This window comes from Aphelocoma coerulescens, assembly GCF_041296385.1.
Source record: "Aphelocoma coerulescens isolate FSJ_1873_10779 chromosome W unlocalized genomic scaffold, UR_Acoe_1.0 ChrW_unloc_scaf_1, whole genome shotgun sequence".
NCBI lineage: Eukaryota > Metazoa > Chordata > Aves > Passeriformes > Corvidae > Aphelocoma > Aphelocoma coerulescens.
Genome location: NW_027184080.1, coordinates 16,712,607 through 16,730,894, shown reverse-complemented (window position 1 = coordinate 16,730,894; position 18,288 = coordinate 16,712,607).

The following is an 18,288-nucleotide window of genomic DNA, read 5'->3' as shown; positions in this document are numbered from 1 at the left end:
GAACAGAGGTGGGTGGACACAGCGCAGCCAGAGAACGGGTCCTTCGGGACTAGATGTCATTAGTCCCGGAGCGACTTCGATCTCTTGTGGTGTGCAGGTAACACTTCCGACTATGACATACCTGTCAGGGCCTTGGTCTTCTGCCCACAGCTCACCACCAGTGCTTACGGGTGCGGTATGCCACTCTTTGGTCTTTAGGTGGAGCGGTGTCAACAGCTGCAACCTGAAAGAACCATCAGAAAAGGAAGTCAAGTCCAGTTTTAAAGTCGTGTCCGATAGTTTGGTCTCTCTCAGTTTCCCCTCCCCCTCGCGTCCCGTCCCTTTTTTGTCTTCACTCGGGGCGGGCGCGCGCTCCCCATTAAGTTTTTTTGTTGCTGTTGGCCCTCTTGTCCCCCAGGTTCATGTTCCTTTTTAAATTGCTGGAACTGCCGCTTGAGAGGGCAGTCCCTTGTCCAATGTCCAGGCATAGGAAGCAGGTGTTCCTGGCCTGCGGGGCTCACTTTTGGCCATTTGCAGTTGGAGGTGGTTTGGTGTTCAGGCCCGTGGTCCTCCTCTGGTCCGCTGCAGGGTGATGCGTTGCTGTTCCCACTGAGGCCATTCCTCTGGGCCGCTGTCTCTCTGAGCTGGTAGGTTGCAGGTGTGGTGCCTTTGCAGCGCAAACTTCCAACATAGTCTGTATGGTCGGCGGGGGGTCCAGGGGGAGGCTCAGGATGGCTGTCTTGCATTGAGGGTTGGCATTCACCATAGCCATCTCTGCAATGACCTCTTCCCTGGCCGCCGGCTGCTTAACCTGCAACTCTACAGCTCGGGTTAGTCTCTCCACAAACTTTAGGAATGACTCAGTGGGTTGCTGCTGGACCTGCGAGTAGGATTCTACGGGTACATCAGGTCTCAGACCAAGGAATGCCTTACTGGCCGCTTCCTTGATCTGTTGCAGAACCTCCAAAGGCAGGCCTTGAGCCTGCTTTGGCGCCAGAGCCCAATCTCCTTCGCCGCTTAGATGGTCCAATGTAAGTTCCTTATTGTCGGCATCAACTGCCGTATCAGGACTTTGCAAGAGCGCTGGAAGGAGTCTGCGGAGCTCCCTTTCCCACGCTGCCTTCCAGAGCAGAAACTCTGCTAAGGAAAGCAGGCATGAGAATAGCTGACGCAGATCAAAAGGTGTCATTACTGCTCCGGAGAGACTTGCCTTTAAGAGGCCACAAAAATATTCACTTTCTCTCCCAAACTCCTTCTGCGCCCTGCAGAGTTCCTTTGTTGTTTGGTGGGAGAGGGGTTCCCAATCGACATGGGTTGTTCCTCCTCTCTGGGACCTCTGATGAAAAACCGGAGCGGCTGAGGGAATGGGATCCAGTTCCAGGTTCTGGTCCTTGGGCCCCCCCCGTTCAGGCCAGAAACCGTGGGAACCGGAAGGGCAGGCGTGGGAACTGGAAGCAGGAAGTGGGTGGCAGCCTGGCATGGAACTGCGATTTCTGGGGGCAGGGCACGGGGGCGTGCACTGGTGACACGTGGGAGGGGCAAGAGGGGAGGACCCAACTTGGGAGTAGGAGGGGTCGAGGCGAAAGGGGTTGGGACTCAGGAGAAAGGGATTTCGGGGTGAGGAGCAAGGGGGAAGGCAAGAGGGGGTTTCTGCCATGTGGCGCCCACCATCTTGTCCTCCTTGGGCAGGGAGGGCATTTTCTAAACTCTCTGGATAGCTAAACCGAACTTGGGGTCTAACAACCGGGGAAGCTGGGGAACGGGATAAGCCTCGGGCAGTCTGACCGGGACTGTCCGAGCGGGGGCTTCGGGAATCCCGAGGAGAGCCAGGGAGATGGTAGCAGCCCTGCGCATTGCGGTTTTCTCTCTTCAGGATGCCCGTTTGAGGGGACACGGGTTTGGGGGACACGGGTTTGGGAGTAACAACTGGGGAATTCGGGGTTGTTTGTCCTTCCCTCTCCCTTTTTTTAGCTAACGCCGATCTAATCTGCAAGTATAGAAAGGAGAAATCTTTCTCTTTGGCAGAATTAGATTGCGCCAGTTTTTTTCCCACGGCGCTCCAAAAGGTAACGCTCAAAACCGAATCCTGAGAGCACTGAGGGAAGTGCAGAAACAGCCACCGAATAAACCGTTTTAAACATCCCTTTGAAAAACTTATTCCCCCACCCTCAAGGAGTCCCGCAACTTGGAGAAATACCCCCTTCTGTGCTGTGGAGAGTTTAGCGCCCATAGCCGACAGCACAGCGTCTGGAGCTAAAAACTTCAAGCCTAGAACGCCGGTTTCCCAGAAACCAACCGGAGACAAGCTAACCGCACTTGTCCCGGGGCTGCGCAGCCTATGTTCGGCTCTTCGAGAGCCAGGGACCGTACCGGTCCCTCCGAAAGCCTTTACCGGGCTTTGAGGCAAGTTTTTCCCCCCCTGGGGAAAAATACTTACCTGACTGGCGTCCAGGCACGCTCCGGGCGACCGATTCCTCCACCAAGAACTACTTTGCAGGCGCGGCGAAGCTACCGTCCTCAACCCCAGGCGCGCAGCTCACTAAAACGTGCTTCAACTGGGGTAGCTTGACGTCCCGAGGACGCACTTGCGGAAGCAATCAGTCCCTTCCTTGGGGTCCCATGGAATGGGGGGCCCCACGCTCCGGCGCCAAGCTGCCTTTCCCGAGGACACCCCTTCCGTGGGGTCCGATGGAACGGGAAGACCCACGCTTGAGCGCCAAGCTGCCTTTGTGTCCTCTATGAACAGTTCCCACTGTCGCGGGTTGGGTTTGTAACCGGGCAGAAACACCAATTTAGTGTAGTGGTTTGGTCTAAAATACTCATTACTGTTTATTTTCTGGGAGATAAGAATTAGGGGAAATGCAAAGCAGGCACCAACTTGAATGAATATAAAGAAGTTTATTAACAGACCTAAAAGAAGAAAAGAAAAAAAAAAATTATATCACCTTTAGAACTCTCCTCCTCCCCCCACCTTCCTCCCTTCTCCCACTGACAATGTAAAGACAACCCTTAAGATGTTCAGTCTGTTTACCACTTCCATAATAACCTTGTTCAGTCCATTTAGAAAGAGAAGTCTCTTTTTGCTCGTGCTATGAAAACAGTATCACACCGAGACAGCCACCCACTTCCAAATATTGTTCAGTCCATTTAGGAAGAGGAGTCTCTCTGCTTGCGATGTGAGTCCCTTCCCCCAACTTGCAGCTTTTCCCGCAACTGCTTTCGAGGGTCCACTCTTGAAGTTTTTCGGGGTACAATTTTAAGGTTGAGCTGTTCAGAAAAAAAACAGAGGCCCTTCTCCTTCCCTGGGAGCAAAGGGTCATCTTCATCTTTAAGACTATCTCTGGAAGCATCTCTAGGAATTGAGGTTTTTCTCCCTTCCTCTTTGGAGCAAAAGTCCTCATCTGGTTCATCTGGTTCATCTTTCTCTGTCCAAACTTCTCATGAAATTACAGCTGCGGCAGCATCTGCCTATTGCTTATGACTTGAATACTCTACCCCCCATATCTTCATGAAATTACAACAGGATACTCTGATATATCATAGCTTCACAACAGACTTTCAGCTTTAAGCATCTCCTCTCTCTCTTCCCTCAGGTTTTCAGCTCTTCACAGCAATAAAAGGGTTAATCTCACCTCGGCCTTGCAGCTGGAATGTGGCTTATCGCAGTTGGTCACCTGACCTCTGCCGGACAGAGGTGCCGCTTTGCTGAATCTCGGCCGCAGTGGAGGGGGGGGTTCCGAGCCGCTCCAGCTGCCCACGACAACGCAGTGGGGGGGGGTTCCATGACTGGAACAGGCCCATGGCTCCAGGTTGGCCGTGGCCCGGCCCAGCCTGGCCCAAGCAGGGCCTGGCCGGGCCTGCTGGCCCCTGCACGGGGCCTGCAGCCACCTGTCCCAGCGCCGGAAACGAGAGAGAGCTGGGGTGGGAGTTTGTCTATTCTTAAGTGTGTATCACAGAGGTGGTCACAACTTTAAGTGGCTTAAAGAATTGTCCATATTCAAACTGGCCACTGATAGGTTCTATCAGGTCCCAGAGGAAGCTGTAAGCACCCCTTAGCAAGGATATCCCTTCCGGGACTATGCTTGCTAACCTATGACACCACTCAGCCCGGTCAGCCCGGGACACAGCAGGCTGCGGGGGCCAGCCTCTGATATCGGAGTGAACAGAGGTCTGGCTCATGGGTTCTTCCAAGGGACTGCGGCAATGAAGGCAGACGGCGGAGGAAAGGGGGCAGGCTCAGAGTTGGGTTAAATCCAGAAAGTTTATTGGCCCTCCGAATGGGGGGACCTCAACCACCAGGGGGTGCCCAATTCTGCGCACCTGCAGATCTCGTGCAAGGGATTTTATGGGGGGGGGGAGACAAGGGGGGGGAGTACAGATCAACCAACCAGGGAAGGGAAGGGTGTGGCAAACAGAACGAGGGACACATAAGGGAACCAACTGTCACAGGGGAAGGGAGGGACTTCTTTCCCAGGACCAGTCACCTGGCCCCCTGGCTAGATCTTTCAAGAAGCCTGGGAGGGGTGCCAGAGTGACAGACAGGGTCCTGGGAGGAGACAAAACTGTCATATAGAGTGATTTTAATAAAACAGGGGGGGCGCCAACTGGGGTACACCAAACTTAAAGAAGTTAGGGGGGAGACCCCGACTGAACCAAAGCAAACACACTCCCACATCCCAGCACCTCAGAGTTGCCTTTGCCTGATGATTCATCGTCAGGAAGTGAGGCAGATGAGGCTCGGGTCCCAGGTTGTCAGGCGGCTGTAGCCACGCGGAGAAGGAAAAGGCTGCGTCGGCCTCGCCCCTGGGCCATTCAGGACTGCACGGTAACAGTGCATCCGACCCACTACAATCGCTTCTTAGAGCCAGTTAAGATGCAAGCTTTGGAGGAGGGTGACTGGAAGTTATTGGAAACACATGGAATGCCAAATAGATCTGAGGATTCTGGGGATAACTGGGGAGCTGTTACACTTCACCCACAGGCAGTGCCAGAAGTTCAGGATGGCAGTGCTTCCCCTAAAGGGGAGATCCAAGCTTTCCCAGTGTATAAGGCTCTCCCAGATTCAGGGGAGCATGACAAGCATGAGGTAATTGCCTGGAAAGTTGCCCAGTACCTCCAATCCAAGGTGGCACAATATGGACTAGGTTCTGCTGAGGTTATGCAGATAATAAGGATGATAAATACAGATTTGCTTTCACCATTTGATATCAGAAACTTAGGTCAAATTCTATTTCAACCTGTACAATTTACAGTTTTTGAGAAAACCTGGAGAAAGCTGGCCGGCAAGGCTGCATTAGGGAATATGCAGCTCCCTGCTGCCGATCCTAAACGGACAGCGGGAATGGATGCTTTGATGGGGACTGGTCCCTTCGCTGATCCCAGTCTACAGGGTGCTTTGTCCTCTAGCATCCTGCAGCAAGCTCAACAGGTTGGCATGGCCGCCCTGTTGAAAACCATAGAGATATCTGCGCCCAGAAAGCGATAAACTGAAATAGTTCAAGGCAAATGAGTCATTCCTCTCTTTTGTAGAGAAAGTCGCTGCTTCTCTCGAGAAGCAAGTTGAGGATGACGGGTTAAGACAGTTGTTGTTAAGGAAGTTTGTGAGAGATAATGCAAATGAAGAGTGCAGAAAAATCATAGATGCCTTACCAGGGGATCCTGAGGTAAAAGACATGGTCGAAGCCTGCGCTAAGGTGGGATCAGGGAACCAGAAAAGGTCTGCTTTGGCTTCGTTCCTGCAGCCTGTTCACACATCTTCTGGTTGTGAACCAAAGCAACCAAAACAGGCGGAAAAACGGAAGCGGCCTAAGCCGAGCCAAAAAGAGAACACACCGATCCCCCAGTGCAAGAGGTGTGGCAGGCCAGGGCATTGCTCGGACTATTGTAGATCCCTGACTCACACCAATGGTCAGCCTTTGTCAGGAAACTTCCGCTGGGGTGCAAGGAGGGGGAATTGCTCTCCGATGCAGTCGCTCCCCCAGAGAGTGGCACAGGTACAGGCACAGGCCTACCCAGCCACCCTAGAGACGGCACCCAGGGATCAGACGGTTTTGACGTCCACACCGCAGCCGCAGTCGTCTTAGATTCTAGCGGTATTTATAAGGTTCCCTTGGACGCATATGGACCCTTAGCCCAGGGATCCAGTGCAATGCTGGTGGGAAAAACTGATGTTGCCCATCAAGGAATCTTAGTGCACTCAGGAGTTATTGACGCTGACTTTAAAGGTCAGATTCATGCTAAGGTCTCCACGCAAAAACCCCCTGTAACTATTCCTGAAAAGACCTGCCTTGCTAAATTAGTGCCTTTTAAGTCTTGTGTCCCCAGGATAGAACAACAAACTCACAAAGATAACGGCAGTGGATCTATGGGACTTCCACAGGCCTTCTGGACTGCAGGCATCTCTGACCAAAGGCCTCAGATGACATGTAGCCTGATCCTGACGAATGCCCGTCCACCCCGGATTCAGCTTCGAGGTTTGATTGATACGGGTGCTGATGTAACTGTGTCTCCTTCTCTGCATGGCCTCCCTCATGGCCTTTAGCCCCGGTGGGATCGGCCATCGCAGGAGTAGGAGGAACCACACAGAGCTATTTAAGCAAACGGCTTGTGGTGGTGAAGGATTCAGAGGGGCACACAGCTACAATTAGGGCTTATGTCACTACCACTTCCCTTAACCTTTGGGGACGGGACGTGTTGGCAGCTTGGGGCATACAGATTGGGACAAATTTTTAGCAGGGGTCACTGCGCGCAAGGGTGCACAGTATTCTACACTGCCTTTGAGGTGGTTCATTAACATACCCATCCGAGTCAGACTCTGCGCAGTTAGTTGAATTAAGAGCTGTTGCCATGACTTTTCAATGATTCTCACGGGAACCTTTGAATTTGGTTACTGAAGCTGACTAGCAAAAGCTTTGTATACAGTTAATCACCTTACAGTACCACAAAATTCATATAATCCTGTTATTCTGAATCATTTTCTCTCATTGCAGTCTGCAGGCTAGCAACAACTGCCCCGGGCAAAAGTCTGGGTGCGGAATTTACTCACTAACCACTGGGAAGGCCCTCATGAGCTTATCGTTTGGGGTCGTGGGTATGCTTGTGTTTCCACAGATACTGGGGTACGGTGGCTACCTTCAAAATGCATTCACCCTAACCTACGGCACCAGAGGCAGAACAGGCAACCTCCAAATGATGACCAGGACGCCAACCATCCAAATGGCGACCAGAATGTAGATCATCAGCCTAATGACTCTTCTGATGATGACCAGGATGTCAACCATCAGGCAGATGGTCCTACAAGCAGAGACTGGGATGGTCCTTCTACAAGCAGAGACTGAACTTTAAATTTCTTGTCATGGAGTCAGATAGTTAAAGCCTTAAGGACATATTTAGAATTAATAACTGATGTAGATTTCTATTTAGGATTAATAGGAGTTGTTCTCTTATAAATCAAAAAGGGGGAATTGGAGATACAAAAATGCTGCTAACAAGGATTTTCTTGCTATTTTCTAAGTCCGTGAGAGACTTTTCTCTCTCACAGAAGAGGTAGCAGGGAATGTAAACAACCCAGACACCTGCAACCTTGAAAAGTCTTGTTTATGGTATAGTAGAAAATATTTTGACAATGGATGTTAAGGATTTTAGCCAATCACCCCCAAGGGGTGGCTGATCCTTTATCCAATTATACTATGAAGAAAAAAGTCTATAAAAGAGTTTGTAAAATAATTAAATAGATCAATCTTGCTGCACAATTCCTGCCTTTTGGATCTTCTCTCCTCCTCCTCTATATGGCAGCGGGACACGGTGATATACCCTAGGGCCCAGGCCTGCGGTAATAGGACTGATTAGGGGAAACAAGGGTTAGGTGAATTACTAAAGGGGCTGCTTGCTAAAACAATGCATATAGCTTGCCTAACATTTATTACATTTGTCAAGTAGGAAAAGGGAAGATACAGGACTACTGATAAGGAGAAGCAGCCGTGACCAAAAGATCCTGCTTTGGACCCAGGAACCAGTTCAAACCAGCCTTGGGGTTTGGACTTGGACCAGGGACTCAGGGAGCATGTGCAAGGAAGCAAAGTGAAAAGTTCAAATCAAGGAAGACTTCTTACTTCATCTGAGGAAGAGTCCTTACTTCATCCCAGAGACCCCTGCACGAGGCACTGTGCAAGCGCAAGCCATATGGAAATGACTTTGGGCTCATATGACACGGGGCTAGGCAGGGCTAGGAAATGAATATGTATAGGTGCATTGGGAAACTTAATGAATATGTAGCTTGTAACTCGATATATACCAAGCCAAATGGTATTGCTGGCATGCATGCATTTGGTGGAACAATCCACATGCCCCCAGCGCTGGAATAAACATACCTACTTTACTACTTATTTCAGTAGTGGAGTCTTTTCCACATATCAGTATAACAAGGCGAACAACAACAACAAACAAAAACCAGAAACCCAGTGTTTCGGTTTAGGATTCTTCCTTTTGTTTTTTTCCTCTCAGAGAATTTTCTCCCATATGTGGTGCTAGGAGACAATAAGGACTGGGTACTTAAGACAAAAGAAGTTGCTAAGCTCAGGGGAGGAGGGCACTTGGCTGCACTTCTCTTATCTGAGGGTTTCTCTTGGAGGGGCAGAGATACCTCGAGAATTGGGCTGGGAAAAAAGGGACTGGGGCAGCTGCTAGCTCCTTCTTGCTCTTTTGGGATTTGGAGGAGAAGGAGGCTGCAATCACTGTGGGAAGAATTCACCACCACTGCAGGGTTCTGTCTTCTGCTGCCTTCTACTGTGAGTGGAGCTCTGCTCATAAGAGCAACCGTTGCACTAGGATTTTATTTACTCCCTACCTCACCAAACAAAGGACCGTTCACCATCTGCTCAGGTGCCTCAGGAGAAACCCCAGGATCCTTGAGCTCCTTTCCCCTCCCAGGGAGTCTCTCTCTGCCATGTTCAGGAGCTGTCTACTGCTGCCCAGTCCCCACTGTTTCTCTGCCACTGTTCCAGGTTTTTCGCTACACTGTAGCTCTGCAACCCCTGCCCTGCCAGGACGCCCCACGGTTCCAGCCCTGCTGGGAAGTCCCGCAGTTCCAGCTACAGCTGAGAAGTTTCTGCCACCTCTTGCTTGCTACCCTGGGTGAGCCTGCCCTGCTGTTCCAGCTGCTGCTCTGGGGTTCCTGCTGCAGCCCATTTTCACCATTCAGCCTGTCTGCCATTACTGCACCATGTTGGAGTGAAGGCTCCTCTGGACTCAGGCCCAGAGGGAAGCCAAAGCACAGGGGTTGAATTAAAACCTTTGGACAAGCTGAGATACATGAAGCCACACCAAAGTGAAATAGAAATATAGATTTTTTAACTTTTAGTAGAAATATATGCTAAGTGCCATAAACATTAAAAAGCTGTAGCAGAGACCTTAAACACAGTTCTTGCTGCAGCAGTGTTACTGTACCGGTTTGGCCAAATTTAGAAATATATCCTCTGAGAGAAGGCACAACCACCCCTCCCCCCACCAGGTTTGGGAAAAATAAATTTTCCTTGAAGGAAAGTGAAGGAGACAAAACTATTTATTTACCAAACACATGGGAAAAGGAAAATAATGCTAAATAATAAAATCTCTTGCTGTGGAGAAAAAACCTGGGAAAAAGTGTTAGAGTCCTCCCTTTGGTCTCCTCGGAGCTGGGGCTTGGCCCAGGGCCAGGCCCTCTGTGCCTGGTGGAAAGTCCTCCTGATGTGCTCTGAGGTTGAAGCAGTCCAGCAGAAAAGGGAGAAAATCTGAAATTCCAGGGAAGGAAAAGCAAAGTTCAACTCTCAGTCTCTCTCCGGAGGAAAAAAAAACCTGAACAACTGGCCAAAAGCTGACTGGGAAGCAGCAAGCCAGGTGCTTCCTCACTTCCCTGCCGCAGCTGAAAAAAAAAAAAAAATCCCTATCTCTATGTGACCTTGAACAAGCTGCAAACTGCTTTGAGAAAGTTTTGCTCAGTTTTCCTTCCCTCTCTCAGGCTCAGTTTAAAGGCATAGAAAGGCACAAGAATTAATTTCTGGGCATAGGGCAGCAATATGGGATACACATCACAAAGTCACCCCAAGACAGTTACCTTTTCACAGAATTTTTTACTTTAGACAAAATATAGATAGAATTATACTGTTCACATTTTTTAGATAGAGTGTTCACATAAACAATAAGAACTGATAGAAACTGTATACGCAAATCTGTGTAATACCTATGTAACACTTGTGTAAGACTTAGGATTGTTAGAATTAGACCAGGATAGGTTAAGAAAAGAAAAACTAGAATTGTGTGTCAATCTTATTGGTCAGTTAGCAAATATAATCCACACTTCTGTAAGAAAAAATATATGGAGCATATAAAGCATATAGAAGAAGCTGGTTTTGCCTGCTGTTGCTGCTGCTGCTTGGCTTTATCATATAACACCCTTCGAACTCTGCCTTCAAGAAAGCTATGAGACTATGAAATAAAGAATTTAGCAGAGCAGCAGCCTCCTCTGCTCTTTTACCCTGGTCCGAGAAGGAAGGGTACCCCGTCAAAAGCTCAACCGGACCAGAGCGCTCCCTACAGCTGCCAGGGAATCATCACATCTGCGCTGCCCACCAGTAGCCTGCCAGCATCCCTGCCGGCTGTGACCAGAATTACACCAAAGGGGAAAGTGCCTGCAGCTGAGAAGGCTGTTACTTTCTGGTTCTGTTTGTTGTTGCTGCCATAGTTGTTTGTTTGCCTTGTTATACATACTAGTAAAGAACTGTTATTCCTTTTCTCATATCTTTGCCTGAAAGCCCCTTAATTTCAAAGTTATAATAATTCGGAGGGAAGGGGGGCATATTTTCCATTCCAAGGGAGGCTCTTGCTTTCCTTAGCAGACACCTGTCTTTCAAACCAAGACACCCAGTAAGAACCTTCTCTCAGCTGTCAGGCACTTTCCCCTTTGGTGTAGTTACGGTCACAGCCTGTAGGGGGGCTGTTGGCTCCTGGCCAGGCAGTACAGGTGCAATGATTCCCCTGCAGCTGCAGGGGGCACTGTGGCGCAAGCCCAGCCACTTTTCTCACATGGTTAATGACGGGCACAGCCAGCAGAAGAGATGGAAAAGGGGCTTCCTTTACAACCTCACAGGGGCAGTCAGACCCAGTACCCTTCTGAATAGTGAAATGAGCTGTAGCAGGAACTTTGCAAGCAGCAAGCTGGAATGGCAGAGGCAAGCAGACCCCCCAGAGTGGCAAACAAAATGTAAAAGAAACTCTGCAGCTGTAGCAGGAGTCACAGGGTGTCCCAGCAGGCAGGGGTGCTGGATTACAGTGTAATGAGAAATCTGGAGCAGTGGCAGAAAAACGGTGGGGCTGGGCAGTGGCAGCCAGGCTCTTGAATGCTGCCCGGAGAGACTCCCTTGGAGCGGGGAGGGGCTCAGGGTCCTGGGTTTTCCCCTGAGGCACTGGAGTAGATGGTGAGGGTCCTTTCCAGTGAGGTAGCGTGTTAATAAGGTCCCAGTGTAACAGCTGCTCGTATGAGCAAAAGCCTCACTTACCGTAGGAGAAAACAGTAACGGGCTGGACTCCACAGTGGCAGAGATAGCAGCAGCTTGACTGTTCCCTTTGATCTTGAGAGCGAGAGAGTTAGAGGCTGAGCCCAGGCCCCCACCCTCCAGCCAAAATCTCACGGTATCTTTGCCCTTCCCAAGAGAAAACTCCTGAGGCAGGAGAGTAGGCAGCTGCACCCTTCCCCTCACATTGGCCATTGTTTTTGTCTCTTAAATGTCGATTTTTAGGCAACAAAGGGGAGAAAATTCCCTAAGAGAAAGAAAAAAAAAAAATGAAAAATCCTAACCTCCAACACCTGACTTTGGTTAAGGGCAATTAAGGGGTGTATTTTGGTCTCCTTATTCATTAGTCTCCTTATCCTTAAGAGTGGCCAGAGCAGGGTTTTGGCTAGTCCCTATCTGCAATGGGAGCTGGTAGTGCCTCTCTCTCTGTCCTTGCTGAGGACATCTGGAGTTTGAGATACCTGGCTGGTGAGAAGGGGATTGATCAATAGTTAACTCATGTAAACACAAGTTAACTATTAAGAGACAGCAAATGTTAATCACAAAACCTAAGAAGCAAGATTTGCCTTAATCTTGTCAAGATAAGAGGAACAGGATCTTTTGAAAATCAGCACAGACCGCTGAATCATCCAACGAAGGACTGCTCATACTCCAGAAAGAAAGGTGAGAAGTGCATTGTGACGAAGACTACTAATCTTCATCAGAAAGACCCCTGAAGAAGAAGAGGAGCCTTCCTCAGTGCGACCCCCAGGGTACACAGCGCATGCGTGGCACATATGATAATGATATTAATGACTTCCAAGAAGTAATTTGTATAACCACTCCTATCCCAAGGAATGTGATGAATATTCATGAATTTTACCCATAATACTGGACTGTATGGAGTGCTGTGTGTGTGTGTTCGGAGGAGTGATCCCCCATGCACCTGGTGCCGAATAAAGCAAATACCCGCTTCTCTGACTGTCTCTGAAGAGAGACAGGCCCGGTTTGGGGGGATTCATTGGACCAGCATCAGCATCTCTCTGTGCTTTAGGCATGAAATGCTTTTGCACTGGCAGTTGCGGGTGTGCATGTGCAGTTTCTTTGTGTTATTTGTGAACAAAGCTGGGGACATTATTCTGAGTCATTTATAAATGAAGCTATGAGAGTTATTCTGAGCTGATGGAAAAGTTCAGATGTTAATAGGAATATGAAACTGGCAGTGATCAAGCAGCAACCAGAATTGTGCAGCCGGTCAAAGGAGATGCGTCAGCAGTCAAACTCATCCTCCTCTAGACAGGGATTATGCAGGCTCCAAGGACAGTGGCATCAGAAACTGCCAAATCTAACTACATTTTGAGTTTCCCTTGGATATTGTAAGTCTCTGGAGCACCAGAATCTTACCTTTCATTTAAAGAATAAGTGAGCTTGTAGTCACTTTGTTTATGAAGGAAAATTTGAAAAGATGGTGTCGGAGACTGAAATGTTAAAATTTATGGCTTAAACATCTTCATGAAGGACTTTTGCCTATTCTAGCAAAACTGTACAAAAGCTGCAGAGAAAACCACCAAAACCATCAATGGGTCCCTGGACTACTCGTTGATGGAGATAAAGTGACTCAGGGAAGAAGAATACATTCACAGAGGGATCAATCTTAGCACCTTCGGGGTAGAGACCACAACCCCAGGGCTATCAGCTGCCAGGCTTGAACAGACCCTCACACCAAAGGGTGGGGGGGAGAAGAGGTTTTGGGTGTGTGGTGAAAAGCCTCTGGTGAGAGGCAGTGAACACCCATCCTCCGCTGTGCAAAGCAGCCCAGCTGCAGGAGCCCCTTCACGCCAGGAAAAGCCATATCCACATGAAGGATAGCAGAGGGGGTGTCATGGCCCATCAAAGACCCCCCCCCCCCCAAAGGGGTCCCTAGCCCCTGCACCAGAGCACTACATGATGCAACAAATTCACAGTGTTGCAAGGGACAGTGTCAAACTTGCCCTCCCCAGGGGAGGCATGTGGGTGTTCCCACCTGGCCCAAACATATATTAATCCATTGGATTCTATACTTTTCAGCGGTGGGCAGTGGGGGACCCTCACCACCAAGAAGACCAGATGGAGGGGAGCAATGAGATGTCGTTGGGACCCTTGGAAGGGTGATATGTTTCTACCTAACCCCTGTCACTCTCTCCCTGTCCCCCACCCCCCCATGCACACCTCTTTTTCTGTTTATTTCTTTCTTTTCTCTTTCTTTCTCTTTGCCTCCTTTATTATTAAATAAAATATATTAACTTTTTTTGGCACCATCTAACCTCATTTGGTTTTAATCAAGTTTTGGGGTATATTTTGAACCTTTCCGGGTTTGATCCATTTTATTCACAGAGCCTTACTTTTCCTTGCACTTCTGTGTTGATTTGGATTATAACAGATGGTCCTTTTAAAAATTTCTGCATTAAACACATAAAATGCATGAATACTTTTTTCTTTTTTTTTTTTAAGCATTTAGGCTTCGTGTTGTTGAACATGGAAATCTCCAATAACTCAAGAAAACTGGTTTTAAGTAAAATTTAAATGCATTTACAAATTGGCATAGAGCTTTACTATTAAGGTTTTCCTCTGATGAAGTCACATAAAATGCACATTCAAAGCAGGAGCATTTCCTAGCTGGCTGTGAAGTATCCTATGCTGCTCTGTGCAAAAGAGATAGCTACTTTGTGGGGAAGGTGATCCGTCTAAACACCACCTTTCTTCAAGGGCTACAAGCAAAGCCTAGCAATCTGCTTTTTAATACTTAGCTTTTAGAATCTTGAAGTGATGTATCTTAGATGTATGTGTATCAGCAAGTTCGCTGCTGACACAAAGCTGGGAGGAGTGGCTGATACACCAGAGTGCTGTGCAGGCCGTCGGAAGGACCTCGACAGGTTGCAGAGATGGACAGAGAAGAACTGCCTAAAATTCAACAAAGGCAAGTGCAGGGTCCTGCACCTGGGGAGAAATAACCCCAGGCACCTGTACAGGCTGGGGGTGACCTGCTGGAAGGCAGCTCTGAAGAGAAGGACCTGGGGGTCCTGGTGGACAATAAGCTGTCCCTTGTGGCCAAGAAGGTGTTAAGATCTGGTTATTAAAATTATTAGAGAGATACCTCTGCCCGAATTAAGGTGCAAACAAGACCATATGCCAAAGTTAATAGTAGGGATTTTATTTAACAGTAAATGTGAGGGAGAGAGAGAGAGAGAAAGAGAAAAAGAGGTGGTGGTGGGAGAAATAGAGTGACAAAGACAGATGAACTAGAAAATATCACCACTCCATGGATCCCTATGGCATCCCATTGATTGTCTTCTTCTGGTCTTCTTGGCGGTGAGAGTCCCACAAAACATAGAATCCAATGGATTAATATACATTCAGGCCAGGTGGAAAAGCCCAGGTACCTCCCCGGGGGGGCAAGTTTGACACTGTCTCTTGCAACAGACTGGATCTATTTCATCATTGCATCATTGCATCACTTTGCATCACATGCAGTCCTATGGTGCAAGGCCTCAGGAATGAGTCAAGGGGGCTCTTCAGGGGTCTTTGATGGTTTATGACATCTCAGTTGCTCCTCGCTTGAATGTCCCATGTGTGTGGCCTCCCTGTGGGGGAGGTTTACAACTGAGCCAGTTTGTGTAAGGGAGGATGGGTGTTAACTCCCTCTGACCAGAGGTTACACCACACATCCAAAAACTCTCTTCCAGCCCCCCTTGGTTGGGGGAGAGTGTGTGCAAACCTGGCCTCAGCAGATGGGTCTGTGAGCTATGGTCTCCCCCACCCCAAACCCATCCAGGGATGATTTTCAGGACAGCTGCTGGGTTTAGCTTTCTTGTGGATACATTCTTCTCCTTCAGTCTTGTTTACTTCTCCCTAGACCTGAGATAATTGAACAATAATGTCACCTTTATCTTATCTCAAGTTCCCTTAGGCAGGATTTAACTCACAGTTCAAAGTTCCAGTCAGGAGTCACATTAAGGTAGGGGTGGGCTTTGGTGGTTGCAGGTTCTTTATTTTGCCATAATGGGGATGTTTAAGCCATTAACCGTAACCTTTCAGTCTCTCACAGAAGGGCAATGGTATCCTGGGGTGCATTAGGAAGAGCATTGCCAGCAGGTCGAGGGAGGTGATCCTGCCCCTCTACTCAGCCATGGTGAGGCCTTACCTGGAATGCTGTGTCCAGTTCTGGGTTCCTCAGTGCAAGAGAAACATGGAGCTCCTGGAGCAGGTCCAGAAGAGGGTGAGAAAGATGATGAGGGGACTGGAGCATCTTTTAAGAGGAAAGACTCAGAGAGTTGGGCTGTTCAGCCTCAAGAGATGACTGAGAGGGGACCTCATCAATGTCTATCAGTATCTGAAGGGAGGGTGTCAGAAGACAGAACCAGGCTCTTTCCAGTGGTGGTGATGCCTTTTCCTGGTCTTAAAATCAAGAGTCAAACAGGGTTAGAAGGGAAAAAGGGGATTTTACCTTTGTATTTATTTTAAGGATCTTTAGGTGCACTACATCCAGGTCGAATGCATCGAAATGCACACCACACTAAGAACACCCCTAAAAGTTCTGGTATAACATTATAGGTCTTACTAATTAGCATATCTATCAAAAATTTCCCAATGAGAGGCTCGAATGAGCCCTCCTCCCCAAGGAACCTTTGAGGAAAAGGCAGTCAATAACTAACTCATGTAAGTGCAAGTTAACTATTGGGAGACAGCAAATGTTAGTTCAGACAGCAGATGTTAATTACAAAACCTAAGAAGCCGAATTCACTCTAATCTTGTCAAGATAGAGGGGACAAGGATTATCCCAGAGACTGCTGAATCATTCCTCAAAGGACTACGCATGCCCAGGGGGAAAGGTGAAAAGTGCACTGTGAAGAAGACTACTGATCTTCATCAGAAAGACCCCCGAGGAAGAAGAGGAACCTTCCTCAGCGCGACAACCAGGACACACAGCACGTGCGTGACCCGTATGCTAATGATACTAATGACTTCCGAGAAATAATTTGTATAACCACGCCTGTCCCAAGGAATGTGATGAATATTCATAATTTAACCCTTAATACTCTGTTGTAGAGAGCACCAGGTGTGTGTGTTTGGAGGAGCGATCCCCACACACCCGGTGTGCCTAATAAAGCAAATACCCGCTTCTCTGACTCTGTCTCTGAAGTGTCTCCTGGCCCGGTTGCGGCACGATTCATCTGGCACCCCAGATGGGACCCTCTCTGCCTGGCTGCCAGATCCAGGGGTAAGCAGACCTTCTAGTCGCAACCCTGCATTTTCAGGAGGAGCTCAGCTGTCCTTTGGCTCACGGCAGGAGCAGACAAGGGCCATCTGCACCAAATTAAGGTATTTGCTATTCCTTTTAAACACAGAAATACCTGCAGGTCCAGGGTTCGAGTCCCTGAGGGTGGGTTGAAAGTCCCGAGGAAGACTGGGTCTCCCAAAATTAGTCCTGGGCAAGAGGAAAAGTACTTTTAAGGGGTTGGACCCCGACTTTTAAAGGGGTTGGACCCCCAGGGGTTGGACCCCACTGTGAAAGGTACCTTTAAGGGGTTGGACCCCACTGTCATGCGCTATTGTACTGCTATTTTTGTTTTGTCTGTTGCTATTCTGCTGCTGTGTGAGTGAGAGTGGATGAGACGTGCTGTCAAAGTACAAAGCAAGTGAGGAGCTCTATCTGCGGTTCCGTACCCCAGCGACGGGCTTGGCCAGAGAAAAGAGAAGCGTTTGGCAAAGAGTGAATGAGTATAAATCATATAAACCGTTGGTTTAGAATTCAACCTTACTATCCAAAGGGGGGGGGGGGGGGGGGGGGGGGGGGATTTTAGAGGAGAAAGATTTTAGCTATTGAATTGAAAACATCCAGACCCCCAATGCCTTTCTGATATAGCTCCATCTGATTTCCCTTTTGAAATCCCGTGTTTAGTGTATGAAAACAGTTGTGAAGCTTGTACTTGTGTGCATGTATTAATTGTAAGAGAAAGTGGCATTGTACTTCTACTAGATGGAGTGGGTGGTGTCCAAGCTGCCAGAGGAAAGAGCTTGGTATCAGACTAGAAAGAGCAGGAATAAAGAACTTGGCAGAAAATGAAGGTGCAGATAATGTTAGAGTAAGGGGAGAGTGGCAGAGAATAGTGAGAAATTTGAGAAGAACTGGTTAGAAAAGTACAGCAAGTGTATGTAAGAAGAGATGAGGAAAAGGCAAAAGCAATGGCAAAGGTGATGGCAGTCGTTCTAAGAATTGTGGACATTGTGATTAATAGATTCGGGTTTTTAGTTCCCTTTTCTGCTTGGTGTTTTGTGTGGAGCTGTAAGGCTCCTGTTATGTAATGCTTGTGCAGAGCTGAAAGGCTCCTGTTTGGAGGGGACCCGTGCCCCTGTGCCTTTTGTGTTTTGTTGTGAAAAGCCAAAATTGGCAGGATTCAGTCCTGAGGCGAATCCGGAGCTCCTATCTTGTGGGGACCCCCCTCCCCCGCCACCAGTCTGTGGTTTATTGTGGAGAACTAGAATTGGCAGATTCTAATCCTGCAGCCAATTCTGCAGCTGCAGCCTTGTGGAGATGGTGTTGTCCCTGTGCAGACCCAGGTATTTGTCATGCAGCCTTGTCTGCGGGGGCTGTAGACAAACCTATGGGGAAAATGTTTTGCTGTCCTTCCTTAAAAAAAATTGAGATAAGAAACAATTGGTTACTAAAAGATAATTGATTACTAAAAATGTGATTGGTTATTAAAAAAAAAAAAAAAAAAAAAAGAGAAGGCAGTAGCATTGCTTG